Below are 15,137 nucleotides of genomic sequence, written 5' to 3'. Positions count from 1 at the left end.
TATATATATATACATATATGTATGCAGACCAGGAGGTAAGTGGTGGTTATATGTCCTCTATTATACCTATTCACAGTGCTGGCCCCACAGGACTCCACTTCATTAATTATAATCAATCCAAAATAGTCCCTGCACTCAGATTCAGTTGTTGTTAGTCTTTACCTGTGTGCCTGACAAAGATAGGGGATAACTGTTTTACATTGAGCACTTTTTGGGCCAGGCAGTGGATAATCAAAAAATAAGCAAAATAACATGCAGAGACTACATTGAATATATATTGACTGGGATTCCATATTCCGCAGCTAGACTTTGCAAAGAAGCAAAGTCTAGCTTCAAAGTCTAGTGTAGCAATCTAGAGATTGCTACACTAGATTAATTTACCTCCTTGGCCATCCCAAAATAATGGTTAGTTTCTCACTGTGCTTGTCCCAAAATACTAATAGAATAATAAGAAAATATTGATCTGTTTTTGTGAACCAAGTAGTCCCCAACAGAGAAAAAATATTTAGAATCAAACCAATCAATGAGAAGAAATCAGTACTTATTGTACATCACAACCTAAGTAATAAGACTGTGTTTTAATAACCTGTTTTATTGGATAGAAGTCACAAGCAAACATAATATATCACAATCAACTTAGACCCATACCATAACCCGTACCATAAAGCCATAAAAGCAGGTGAGACTTTTGACTCAGGAGGTGACACTTCATGGTACAAGACAAGTTTATTTCGCTGTTCCCTTCAGCTAATCCCTTCAGCTAAAACTACATTTCTATATAGCTACATTAGGCTGTGCCCTAGGATAACAGGGCTGCCAGGGGTGGCAGTTCTCAGCCATTTTGAAATCATGTTGTTGTCAGTAACCTGTGTATAATAAATATTAAATAATAAATATTCTAGTCCGCCTCTTTGCCTGCCAGCACAACCCAAATAGGTACTTACTGTTGATGCACTTGCACAGTGTGTGCATTTTATTGGTAGAATAGTATGTAATGTCATGTAATTACAGTTCACCTTCTCTGGGTCTGTGCACCTAGCAATGATCTGTTGGCATACTCTACTCTCCTAGTTGTTGCACTTGATACATAAATGAAAAGAGGGCAACGCTTTGTTTCAGACACTCTGTTGGCATGGCTTGTATAGCTATAAAGTATTTTGCTAGTGTGACTACTATCCAATAAAACAGGTAAAAGACAGTTGGCCTAATGGGACAGGAAGTATAAATATGGGTCTTCTTACTCCTGTACACTATGGGGAACCACTACTGTTAATCACTGTTTCCTCATGTTATGAAGAAGCAGAACAGTAATGAAATGAAAAAGAAAGGCTAAGGACTGGGCTAGAATTAAATTAAGGGCTTTTTATATGGCATACAAATTAGAGTGCTTCTGCACTCAGGGACAGGAATGTTGCAAATAATCATCTGGTATTTCCACATCACCTCCTAGAGTGCTGGTAGTGTAAAATATTCCATTGCCATCAGTTCCAGACTGGTGGTGGTGCAGTTTTTGAGTGTCCTTGAAACCTCTATTCTGTGCTTAGGCATGCTAGCTGAACATTTGCAGCCTTCTTCCCAACGGAATAGCAATTCAATATCTGCCTTGCAAGCGTCTATGGAGAAGAAACTGCGTATCACTTTTATTTTGTTTTAATAAAACATTCTTGCATTTTTTCTTTTTTGTTTAAAACGTTAATGGTAATAACTAGTAGACTGAACTGTGTGATCATATGTATATTTGAAATCACAAATTTTGGATTAGTGTTTAATAATGCTACTATTATACGGCTGAATAGTGAGCAATTATAACTGTTATGGAATCTGGGTTGTACTTGAAATATAGGTTTGGTTGATGTACAATATTAAGACTCACCACTATTGATAAGAACTACAAATAAATGTAGAAATCAGTTTCACATTCTGTGCAATTGTAATAAACATATAAATAGTCTAAAACAAAGAAGTTCTCTTCTAGTCTAAAACAAAGAAGAGACCATGAAAATAGGCCTGCTGAATGTAGGCAAGAGGAGGACCCTGTGAAATAATTACTCCTTACACCTGCCCTTTAATAGTTATAAGTCAGGTAATGGTGAAGGGTAGCCAAAATCCTTCCACTACAAAAATATATTAAATTCTGTACATCTGTTTTTTTTAACATTTAAGCATTATTAACATTATGTAGATTCATTATTTACTGGTGAGTCTATGTAACATTCTTATGTAATATATATTGCTAGGAAACTGTTACAAAGAAAATTATGTTTGCATTGCATTATTTTTATTAATTTGCATTCATGTATATATCATCACTGTCCTCACTATCATATTTTAATTGTGTTCTTAAACAGACGTCTCGACAGACGTTTGTTTCAAATCGCTTCAAGTTCGTGTCAAGTTTGCATTCCCATTGAAGTCTATAGCAATGCAAAATGCACTTAAAGCAGGTCAAATGCAGATCAAAAGGAGGTCAACTGCAGGTTAAATGCACCTGACAATTCATTCTGAATAAGCTCAGAAGCATCTCAAACTTATGTGAAGCTGATGGCATTGACATAAGCCCAAACATAAGCCCTTAAACCGTATAATACTGTAAGGATGCTCAGCCCACTTGGGATATTTGCCTTGCTAAGGACAACAACTGTATTTGGATCTCTTGGTATTCCTAGGTAACCTGAGAGCTGGGTTTCTTACAACTTTTTTAGTAGTAGTAAAACTGGTCAGTTTTGATTCACTAACATTTCATTGAAAAAAACTATCCAGTTTTGTTAAATTTTACTATTTTAAGAAGCTGCATTGGAGACAGGGCTTGTAAGGACTTTAAATGGCTCCTGAGTATCTGTCTCTACATTCTAAGTCTTTTTTGTTTTTTTGTAGAGGTGTTTGTAGAGGTGTTTTAGGCAAAAGGTATAAAACACCTTAAAAAAATAACAAGACCTAGAATTATTTTTGTTTTCTAATTTTACTATTTTATTTTGTGTTTTTTTTTCCATCATAGCTTTTTAAAAAAAAACATTTACCTTGTTTTATATTGTTTGTGCTGTATTATGTAGATATTCAAGGTTTCGTAGACAATAGCTAAAAAAGAATGTTCTACAGTAATTAGCAACTTTTACACTTTTAACAGGGTATGCTTGCTTGTGATAGTCTATTAAAAATGTTCTAGTTGCCGTCTGGTCAAAAAATGCCTATTAATGCAGAATAAAGGTCACAAAAAATTAATTTTAATTTTAATACTTCTTTAACTTACGTAATAGCTTTGTGTAACAACACATGTAATTTGTTAATTCAATCTAGTGTAAAATTACAACATATTAACTTATCATGTCTTCATTTTCCCTTACTTTGTTTAAGCAAGATGCTCTTATTGATAAAACTCAGAGATAGTGAAAAGCTGGCAAGGAACAAGAAACTATTGCTTGATAAAGGCCTCTTGCAGATTGCCAGGGAAGGTTGAACATTCAGAGTTTAGAGTTCCCACTCCCTGCTTACTCTTTTTTTTTTAATAATTTAACGTTGCAGTGTTGCAAGGTAAAATTACAGAATGCTTTTGCTAAAAAAAATTTGGCACAATTTCATCAGACATAATACTACAAATTGCACGGCAAACTGGAGTTTAACAAAATTTCACACTCATCCCTACTGAGGGAGGATCTGTATAAGATATTCTGACCACCTTAACTTGCACCTCTCAGTCAGAAGGCTCCAAGACCCTTCTGGATTGTCAAAGTCTTAATGCTGTCACAGAGTATACACATAGTAATAAAACAGTGATGTCTAATTTCCATCACCCACGCCTGTACATTTTTTAAAAATATTTATGTACAGCTTATAACCAAAGTTAAGGATAAAGATATACAGCATTAAGTTGCAAATTGTCTGAAAAATCAGTTCATGACTCCTCATTGCTTTATCCTCGAAGCTGGCCAGCCTATCAACCACATGTTTTTTGTTACCATCTCTCATGAACAGGATCCTAAAGTACCTCACATGCTTCACATAAAGCAGTGTTTCTCTATATTTAACCAGAAGGAGCTTTCCAATCCTTCCTGAGAGAGTACTGTGGTATTGGCTTTAGAGATGCTGCTCTTTTTACCCACAGCTGCACATTTAACAGCAACCCATTATAGCTGGGCTGCAGTTCACAGCCTGATATGGTGAAAAGGATAGTATGATTCATAAACTAAAAAAAAAGATCTCTCTCAGTTCCACACTGTGGACATCTTCCATCCATGACCACTTTTTGATATCTTTTCAATGAGGATCACAAACCAAAGTAAAAGCATTCAGATTGAACCAACAGATTTCGCAGTAGTTACCATATAGGACTAATTAATCTCACAGAATGTTATTCACTAAGCAACAGAGTGAATAACTGAGCCAAACTGAAGTGAGCCGAATGACGTTTGGCTATTCACATTGGCTCAGTACGGCTGATTTCAGCCGTACATCAGCTAAAATCAGCCATACATTGGTTGCCTTCGGCTGGCTTCGGTCAGCCGAACATGCTCATAGGGGCTGAACGGAAGTGAGCGAATATCTGAATGCCGCCAAGCAGCATTTGGCTCAGCTATTCTGCTCACTACCTCTGAGGTAGCGAACGCCTCCCTAAACTGCCACACCAGGCCACATGCCCTTGGTACTGGGAGGGTGCTTTTCCAGGGCCCACCTGGAAAAGTACCTTGTTCCCGTGTTGATGGGTACAAGGGCTTCCCCACAAGCCCTGGTGCATTGGTTGAGGGGGTGTGGTCGTCAGGGCACCCCTTTAATAAAGGGGCACCCAAATGTGAGCCCCCCCTTGTGAATGAGTAAAGGGTATCCCTACCCATTCACTAAATTGTTAAATGAAAATTTGAAAAAAGGCCAGACTTTTAAAAAACCCTTTAATTAAAAAAAGAACACAACAAAACATTTTTGACAAGTCCTTTATTAAAAAAAAATGGATCCACCAAATTAATCCAATCAGGGCATCCAACGTTGTCCATCATGACAGCGACTCAGCGAAATAAAAAAATACAAATAACATTTTTTTTAAACCCGACACCCGAAACCCCGCCGCAGAATGATATTGACAATGACATCGCCGCTAGCTCTGCCCAACTGTTTACATTTGTCCGGCACCTGACAGTCTGCACGCAGCTCCTGGACAATCAAAACAAATGGGCGGAGCCAGCCATGACATCATGACTGGCTCCGCCCTGCTGTTATAATTTAATGAAAGCCCAGTGTCCTTGAGGATGCTGGCTATCATTGAAAGACAACAACTGGGCTGAGCCAGCCATGACATCACAGCTGTGGTCATTTGCGGGGAGAATGGTCGGCTTCGGCTGACCTTTCTCCCCGCTTCGGCTGTCACTATGTCTCGGATGTCTTCGGCTGCTGTACAGGCTTTTGTGAACAGCCCGTACAGCAAGCCCTTTGGTTCAACTGAACCGAAGGGCTCCGGCGGCCGAAGCAAACCGAAGGATCAGCTGAAGCTACGGCTAGATCCTTCGGCAGGTAAGTGAATAACCCTTGCGTTTTACATAGAAAAAAAATCCTTAATTGCAACCCCAGCCTCTGTCATAGCATTTACGGAAGCTTGGGGGAACATGGAGGCTTTCATTGATGACATCCTTTTGAAAATGCAAGTCAGTAGAATTTCAGAACTCCTGAAATATACATAATGCATTGGGGAATTATGATTAACATCACAGGCAAACAATGAAAAATTTCTAATGGAAAATTCAGCTATAGCATACTTCGTATATTCTCAGCACAGGTTTCCTTCAAATCATATTTTATAAGTAGTTCACCTATCAGCACCCAGAGGAAGCCAAAACATGTATGGTGAGAATGTTGTCCCTTAGTTCCTCTAATATGAAGGTTAGACTTTATATCTCTGATTCTGAATGTTAAGGTTGGAACTTCTTACAGATCTTGACTTCAGGCTCATGTTTAAACTGCCTTTTTTTGTGTGGTCATTAGACTCTACCTATTAAAATGCAGGCTAAAAAGTGACAATTCCAAATTCAAGTGCAACCAGTCTTGGTTGCATTATATATCTATATAAATATTAAGTTAAAGCTAGTAAAATGTTATAAAGATACTTGTACAAAGAATAGGCATCTGGCATATAAGTCAGAACAGGGCCAAGAACATTCAGAAATATGTATATGTATTGGTCACTGAGGACATTTCAAAAGAAGGCATCTGTTAAGGTGCAGCCTATTGTGTGCATAACTATGGAATGTGCAGTAAAAGGATAGTTGTTATCTAATAGAATTATGGAAACAGGTGGCAATATTAATTGAAATGGGTTTTGGAAAATTTAAATAACGTTAAATAAAAGGAAGAGAAGGAAAAGAAAGGCAAGAAATATGTAAATGTAGGTTATTTGCAAGTCACTCATGTGTTTTAACAATGCATATGAAAATGACTTACAGGTGAGTAAAATTTCTAATCTGAAAAGCCACATTAAAAATCCTTATTTTTTCACCCATTTTACAAGCGTGCACACTAGCATCTATTTATAAAGTTTTTATAGGTATAGGTAGGATATAGGAGTCAGTATAAAAAATAAACATTTTTGACTGGCTAGAAAAAGCTTTTTTTTCAGATTTTAGGATCTATCCATTTCAGGATGCTTTGGAGGCAAGGGATTCATCAAAGCAAAAAAAGATAACAGAAAACAAAGAGCATTGACAGTAATTGTGATTGTTCTGTCATCAACATAACTAGGATGAGTACAAAAATTGCACAGCAATGGTGAACACAGTCAACACTGGCTTTTTGTGTAGAAATGATTTTGGTCTCACATCTTCCTATGAGCTATAAAAGTGTTAGCAACCTGGTACATGTAGCATGCTGCAGGAAGCCATTGAGACAGTGCACATAGTGCACTCATTTCCATTAAAAACATGACCAAATATTGCTGTTGTAGAGGCATGATTTATTACTGACCGTCCTTTGATGGAAGGTTACATTGTGGAAATATGGTTTGCAAAACACACAGATTTAAACAGACAGCACCACAAATGTGACAACATTTTGCAAAATAGGGGCAGCTGTGACAAAACAATAGAACTAAAGGGTCATAAATACATGGGTACTTCTACCTGGATATCTCTGCCCATACAGATGTAGCTAATCAAATTCATGGCAATTGGCACAATACCCATTGCACAGACTGCTTATTGTTTTGCCAGGTAATGCTTCTATATGGTAAAGGCTTACTTTTGAAAAGTTAATGTTAGGTTTTCTGAATTGTGCCCCCAAACCTGTAGCTGCTAAGGCAACCTGATAGCAATATGTTGTGGGCACCTGGCCCTGAATATAAGAAAGGTAGGTTGTTCTCAACACAGAAAATTGAGCAAGCAGCTACCTGAAAGTGCCTACTTACTGTTTTAGCTTAGCAGCTGCACCAGGATTGCATTAAGAAAACAAACCTGTAATGTATACCTAATTTCAGTATAAAACAACCATGTTGCAGTATTGCCAGTATCACTACTAGTTTGTAGAGAACATGTTCTTCACTTTCTGAGTAGCAGTGTTCTGGAAATGACATATTTAAACAGAATTATACCGCATCAATGGGCTTCCTTATTCCTCTTTCATTCTTTAAAATTGTGTCAGACACCAGGGAAAAGCAAAAATGCACACTCACCAGCCCGCCTCCAAGAAAAAAAAAAATAGGCATAGTCCCTATGCCTTTATAGAGGATGGACTACCTGCACCCAGTTCATCATTTGCAATATATGCTTCAAGATGGAGGTTCTCATAGGTTAGAGCTGGGACCACACTACACAGAGAGGCCTTGCCAAGGCAGTGTGGCTTCCACATATTTTGCAAAAGCAGTGCAAGTAAAACTTCTGTTTTTAACCCAAATAGTTAGACAGTGTATTTTATGCAGGCTGGCCGGTAAGTGTGCTGGAAATTTTTTGCTTTTGTTCTGTAAAAAGCCTTTCCATGTGCACCTTGCTTTAAAGCTAGTTATGAATTGATTAGTGTGTTTGCCATTTGTTTCAATTGTTAGACCTCAGGCAAACACATCGGCATAGCCAGGGCTAGGGACGTTGCTGACATCAAACATTGATGAGCAGAAGATCAGGAACAAATAAAGCTTCACAAACAGAAATAGTTACTGTTGCTGACATGGTTTTAAAGTCGGCAGGTGTGCTGTTATTATTCTGGCTTCACCACCTAGTGAGCAACTGACCTTGAACAGGCATACAGTCAGTAAAATTTGAACTTCTGTGCTCATGTTTGTTCTAGGCAAGTGACTTACTAGGTAGTAAACCTGAGGATCAGGAGGACAGTCCTAGAGACTGCACATCTGAAACATGTCATCTCTATCTTCATAATAGAACATAATACAATAATATATACAGCTAAAGACTTTTTGTAAATTATGTCAATATGTATTTTCTTGAGTGTAAAAGCAGTATGAAGTTTTCATGCTTTCCTTTAAGAGAGCCATTTTTATCACTAAATTTTGGGGTTTAATAAGGAGTTGCGCTAATATTGAGCAACATAAACATTTGCAACTACCACCATTATATTGTATAGGGTCTTGGCATTCAGAAAATATATAATGTGTGGGGTTTTAAGTAATTTTCAGGCCTAAAATGTGGAATATAACATGGGTGCAAAAAATGAAAAAAAGGCCTCAGTCATGCAGGGGTTAAACAGCAGTGCAAATGATAAATACCGCCCCTTCTCTGAAAATGTTGATGAACATCTGATTCGAATATGCTACACCAATCCCCATTCTCTGATTGGTTACGTTGCTCATACATTATTCATAAATTAATGGAACAGATTATAACAAGGCCTGTGACAATGGTTCATGTTATTCTAGGCATTAATTAATAGGGTTATAGCCTCTGCTGCCTTCACTAACACCTATTTTGCATGTGTTACATGTTTCTCATTCACAAAGGATAACTTTAAAAAAATGCTGTTTGCATAAAACATGCTCAAAGTTTTTTTCTGTAGCTTTCCTCTGAAATGCAAGGGGGTGGGGAGGGTTATGTTTTCTGATACTTAACCTTATCTGTACTGTGTTGACAGATTTCATTTTCAGTTGTAAACTAGATTAGAACACCAACTGTCAAACCTAACAAAGGGTAAAAGATGTAGAAGCTTGGCTCCTTTGATTGTATGTTAATGAGGGGGGGGGGGGCAGTCTGTCCTTAATCTTCCTATTAGGTCAGTCAGAGTTTCCTGTAGCTGAAACTGAGAGAAAAGCTTGCAAAGGCCTGCTAAATAGAGATATCTAACGGGTAAGAAATATTAAAAAAATATATTTTTAGACATGCTGTGTGAATAGGAACACATAACAAACATATAGTGAGGTTTTCCTAAATTTGACTGCAAAAGTGGAAATACACTTTAAGGAATCATTAACAAAAGTGTTACATGAATGAGAAGTCCCTCTATTTTAAAATGATAACAAATTTGTGTTTGGATTTAGATTTCACTTGATGAACAGTATGAGTGCTGATGAGAAGGTAATTACAGGTGCTTTATATTCAGTCCTTGTGCAAGTTAAATTCAGCCTTACTGTATACTAGTTCTATGTATGGTAGTATATATGTTTAAAGCTGGCCATACACCTATAGATTTTCGGTGGGAATTTTTTTTTGCTGCCAAGAACCCTCGTTCGATTCTAGGTCAAATAATGCATCATGCAAAGACCAATGTCAATTTTGATAATCGCTCGTTAGCAATACTACCGAATTTCATTGATCAACAGAACAGAGTTTCGTTTGCGCATGTGCAGTGTTCTTGCTGCGATTTTTTCGTACGAAAACCCCGCTAATCGATCAATTTTCATATGATTCTAAAAAAGTTTTCCAGCCTGACTCAGCCAGGAGTAGTGTAATTAAAATCGTTGGTGTCCTATCAACTGATCAATTTTCTTTCGAAAGGATGATTTCCGAACGAAAATCGATAGTTGTATTGGCACCTTTAAGTACATGTAAAGCCAGAACCTTGCTATCTATGTTTCACTGAGGAGATTTTTCTATACTTCCTGTTCCATAGGAACAAGAGAAAGCAAACAAAATCTCTCCAAAGTAAGGGAAATGCACAGTTGTCACCAATACAAGTGTCCACATTAGATGATTTTCCCTCTATTCTTGTTCCAATGACAAATAAAATATAAACATATATAAGCATATAAACATAAACAAAGTTTTACCAAGACAAAAAGAGAGAGGGAATCTTCCCAATGGTGACATAGGCAACAATAAAACACCTGACAGAGGTTCTAACCTATTTCTACTTTCAAAACTACCAAAAATGGCTTCAGATATATCACATTTTATGATGTTTTAACACAACTAGATTAAATGGTGTTTTCTAATTTATGCCTAAAGTTACAAAATATGGAAATTACTGTGAAAATGACACACTAGCGTGTCAAGTTGTTAAATATGAATAACATTAAACTAAGAAAAAATCACACTGAAATTGGCTTAATTAACATTATCTATTGACAACATTTCGATTATGAAAAAATATAATTATGTTTTGATATTTAACGCTTAACTCCTGGCAGACAGCTAAATGCACATCTGTTTTTTTATTTTTTTATTATTATTTTGAATAGTCCTGACACACAGCACAGCCAGTCTGACTGACTACTGCAAATAAGTATATTCCCCCAACCTCTAACTAGACAGTGCAGGCAAAGCAACAGACTGATGAGCTCAACTCTCTGTCACCCTACTCTCTCCTCTTGTCAGCATGTTCCTAGTAAGCACATGAGCATTGCAGCACAACTGGCTGGCCACATGTGCTGCCCCCCTCATTCTGAGTTCAGCTGTACAGATGAGCATAAGAGGCTGATACCAAGTCAAATTCACTTATTTACCCTAGCTGCTTTAAAAAATACACTGAATGATTTTCATTTAACCCAACTCATGAATTAGTGATTTTTGTTAGCTGATTGAAGGTCAGTATTAAAGCCCAACTCTGAGCATAAGCCCCTTCCCTTTCATTTGCCCCTCCCCAAGAGTAATCTTGCACTTTTAAATTTAGTTTTTCAGATGTCTTCAGTCTGGTTCGTTGATGCCACAGGTTCTCTTCACCCTCTTCTTCCTTTGATGGTGGGCAACTCCTGTATGTGGCATTTTGTATGATGTTGGTCCACTCAAAGCTGCATTGTCCTGCAAGTCCAGGGTGGGGGGATAGAACCTAGATGTCCTGGACTTACAGGAAGTGATTTAAAAGGTGCTAGGCATCGTTAAACTCAGAAGAAGAGCAGAAGAGCATCAGTGGATTTCAGTGGCCGACGTAATAACCAAAGGGCCCTGGTGCCAGATTTTATCTTGGGCCCCCTCCCAAGACAGGGGGGTGTGGGAGCAGATCACATTGCCCCCCCAGCGGTCTTTAATGTTGCAGTAGCGTGCTGGACTTACCTGAGACCCTGCAGAGCACACCATAGATCCTGCATAGCCCACCTGAGACTCTCTATGGTAGGCTGTGCAGGGTCCCAGGTGGGCTGGCTGGTCTGGTTGTCGGGTGTCCCTTTCCCTGTACCTCCTCCCAACTCCGCTTACCTGCTGCTGGGGCCTGGCCTCCTCCACCCCCTCCCCTGTCACCTATGCCATGCCACCCCTGGTACAGTTGATACCCATGTAAGGGCCCCCCCAGGCTGCCCAGACCCCTCACATGGGTACCCGCCATACCCCCTGATGGCGGTGTTCTATCAAAGGTTGTGACTACGTTAGAATTAGGGATGTCCCGATACCACTTTTTCAAGACCAAATACAAGTACTTCCCCTCATGTACTTGCCGATACCAAGTACCGATACTTTTTAAAAAGGGACAGGTGGCTTTAAATGATCCATAGTACAACTACATGTTATGTACTATGGATCATGATTTAACCTATTCATGTTAGCATTTTCATGAGTACGAGTGCTTGTGAAAATGCCCAGTGTCTGGGCATCCCTATTCAATTGCTCACCCTGCCAGCGGTGCCCCTTCTAATGCAGTGCCCGGGCACATCTCCCCCAGCGCCCTACAGCTTCGGCCCTGCTGGCAGGTACGTAATTATTATAGATGAAGGAGTGTAAACAACACTTAGCCCTCAATAACACAAGCCCCCTGCATTTATTTTAATCTACAAAGTATTATACTGATTACACACATATACATGCATTTAAATGTGTTCATAGTATCTAATCTGTCAATGGACAAGCCACTTTCTATTTTCTCTGAAAGCCACTATCTTAAATGCACCTAAACATAGGTAAACACACAGTGTGAATTATACTATTTAAAATCAACACATGTAAGTATATTCATTTAGAATGCATATAAATGCATGTATGTCATTGCCCGTGTGAATGAGGCCCAATTACTCTAATAAATATGTATCTAACCACTTTGTTTTGCCTATTTAGTGGAGGATATTTGCCATATAAACATTTATATTATCATGATTCACATAAATATACTTCTAAATTAAAGAAACACTGTCCTCATGCACATGTGACTATATCTCCTGACCACTTTTAATTCACCTCTCCAGTGCTCCCCCACAATACAAAAATACCAGGTGTCAGCTGGTGTCAGAATTCCTGCCAGGGAGCAATAATGTTACCCCTAGGTACCTTAGGCAAGATCCCCATACCCAGAAACAATGAGTATATTTTGCGTTTACAGAAGGAGTGGTGGGAGAGCAGTGCAGAGCTGAATATAAAGTGATCAGGGTGTAGGCGTTACATAGGTACGGTCACTTTTCCCTGAAACACAATTCTAATGAGTGTTACTCAGCTCTAAATATAATAACTGAGTAAAATAAGGAGGCTGTCGTTGATTACTTTCTCCAAATACTAGTTTATAGAATTGCTAGTTTCCTTACTATCTTTAACTATCTTTGACTGCAATACTTTTTGAGTCACTGAACTAAATAAAAAAGTTTAGGAAAGTCACAGCGAAGTAAAAATTCCTAACTTGTACTGAAGACAATTGATCAGAATGACAGCCAGAGTACTAGTATTTTCCAAAGGTAAATTCAAAAATGCCAGCCACTATACTTCTCGGTACAGGTTTTCTTCAAGTGAATATGCCATTTCAAAGTATATAACACCTGGAAACACATACTATTGACTCAAAAGAAATTAAGTCAGGAGTATGTATTATCCAAAATAACACACCATCTGTACACCACATACTATTGATTTTGAATTGTAATACAAGCCAGCTTTGCTTATTAAATTTCATCCATTATTTTCAAATATATCAAGCATTCTCATTTTCCCCTTTTTTTCCCAAAACCTTACCTCTTTTTTAATATAAAAAAACCAAAATGTAATTTCTACACCAGATGCTTGTTTGAAGTAGAAATTGCAAGCAAACGTGAAAAAAATACAGCTATTGCCAACCATGTTATACCATGTCAAATCTGCAGAGTGTTAGAGTCAATTATAAAACACAATAATTGCAAGATATGCTAGATCATTCTCGATATCATAAACATTTCTGCCACACATTTGCGCATTTTCATTATAAATTTGTAAATATTTCCTTTTATAATAAATATATAGCAATTAAGAATTCTAGCAAGTGCTCAGGTAGGATGGCCATGCAAGGTGAATTTTCCCCCTCATCCCCACAGCATCAGCAACAGCTTTATGTGTTTGACAATACTCCAAAGGTGAATATATAGTAAATGTCATCAGGCTGGAACAACTGGTGGCGATTAGGAATTAGATGGATTGGCCCACTGACGTCTATAGGTGGTGAATCAATTCTGCCCATTTGTAAGGTTAATAGACAAGGTATTGTCAAACAAAGAGCTTTATGAGACTTTGATGGTGGCATGGGAAAAACAGCACTCCTTTCAATTACATGCCTGGGAGATGACTTTAACCTGAATGCAGTGTTACAGAACAGTACACTTCTCCCAGACAGCATTGACAATGCTGTATTCTGGCAACAGATATTTTGCATGTGTAATTGATTTTTAAATTTTAAATTTAGCTAGGTTTAAATAAAGCAGTAGCACCGCATTCTGATTACTTTCAGCTTGAAAAAAATTTGATTTATTTAGGTAGTTTTGGCTGTGACACCTTAAATGCAGTCCTGCTGGACTGTAGCCAGTCTATGCTGATTTAATAGAGAAGCCAATAATTGTGGCCAGTTATACATAGGTGTGTCTCCCTAGCCAATCACTAGGAGGTTCATGGCCAGTGATGCATGCTGGGGGAGGACACAAATGTTCAGGGGTGATGTTAGACTGTCTCTTCCCCCTGGATCTGCTGTCTGGAGGAGGGTGCATAATGTGATGTGTTCCATGTGCTGTCTGACCAGGCCTGCAGGTGGCCAGGATTGGAGACCCAGTCGGGGGCTGCAGCTGTGTTGCCAGTGAAGGGGGAAGCTGTTCTTGGGATGGACAACCAGGGAGGAACTTCATCTGCTAGAGAAGCCAAAATCTGCTTACCAGCTAAGGCTCTACAATGCACAGCGTTACTGCAATCAGTTTAAAGGTCCCCTGCTCTGTGAAGCAGGAAAGTGGTCAGTAAGTCTGGACTCTGTACTGTCCTAGATGTCTGTACCCCTTTACCCTCACTCACATGTGAGCTGTTAGAGGAATAAAATCTTTGAAAACCCTTAAAGTGACCAGCGCCCAACTTTACATTTGCATCCCACAACCAGCTAAGGACTCATCCCTGTGGTGAAATGTCATCCCACACTGCCTCTAAAGTCTCGCACATGCTCCAAGAGGTCAGTTGGTACTACATTACAGAAAAATAATGCTAAAGCCCTAATCTTTGTAACAATGGGTCAGTGGCCAAACAGATTCATACTATAGCTTGGGATTTTATTTTTTGCACTACCATTGCATTAAACACAAAATCCCACATTCTAGAAATTAGGCAGTATTTATCCTGAAATTAAATCTTTGACCAGAAAATTATTTTTATGCCTAAACATGGTAAAGGAGGAAGGATCTGGAAGATGGTCCACGCCAACATTCAGGACATCACCAAATCCACCATCTGATGGCTATAGAGGGGCAGATCTTCTGACTGATCTATTGGAAGACTTGTGGAATGCTCAAGGTTTTCCTTGAGAATGTAATTCTAGATGCCGTCACCTACACTGAGCATGCCAAGAGGAAAACCATTACCGCCATGAATATT

The sequence above is a fragment of the Nanorana parkeri genome, unplaced genomic scaffold (genome assembly GCF_000935625.1).
Source record: "Nanorana parkeri isolate BGI_ZX_2015 unplaced genomic scaffold, ASM93562v1 scaffold972, whole genome shotgun sequence".
Classification (NCBI taxonomy): domain Eukaryota; kingdom Metazoa; phylum Chordata; class Amphibia; order Anura; family Dicroglossidae; genus Nanorana; species Nanorana parkeri.
The sequence above is the reverse complement of the archived record's forward strand: the minus strand, read 5'-3'. Positions refer to the sequence as shown.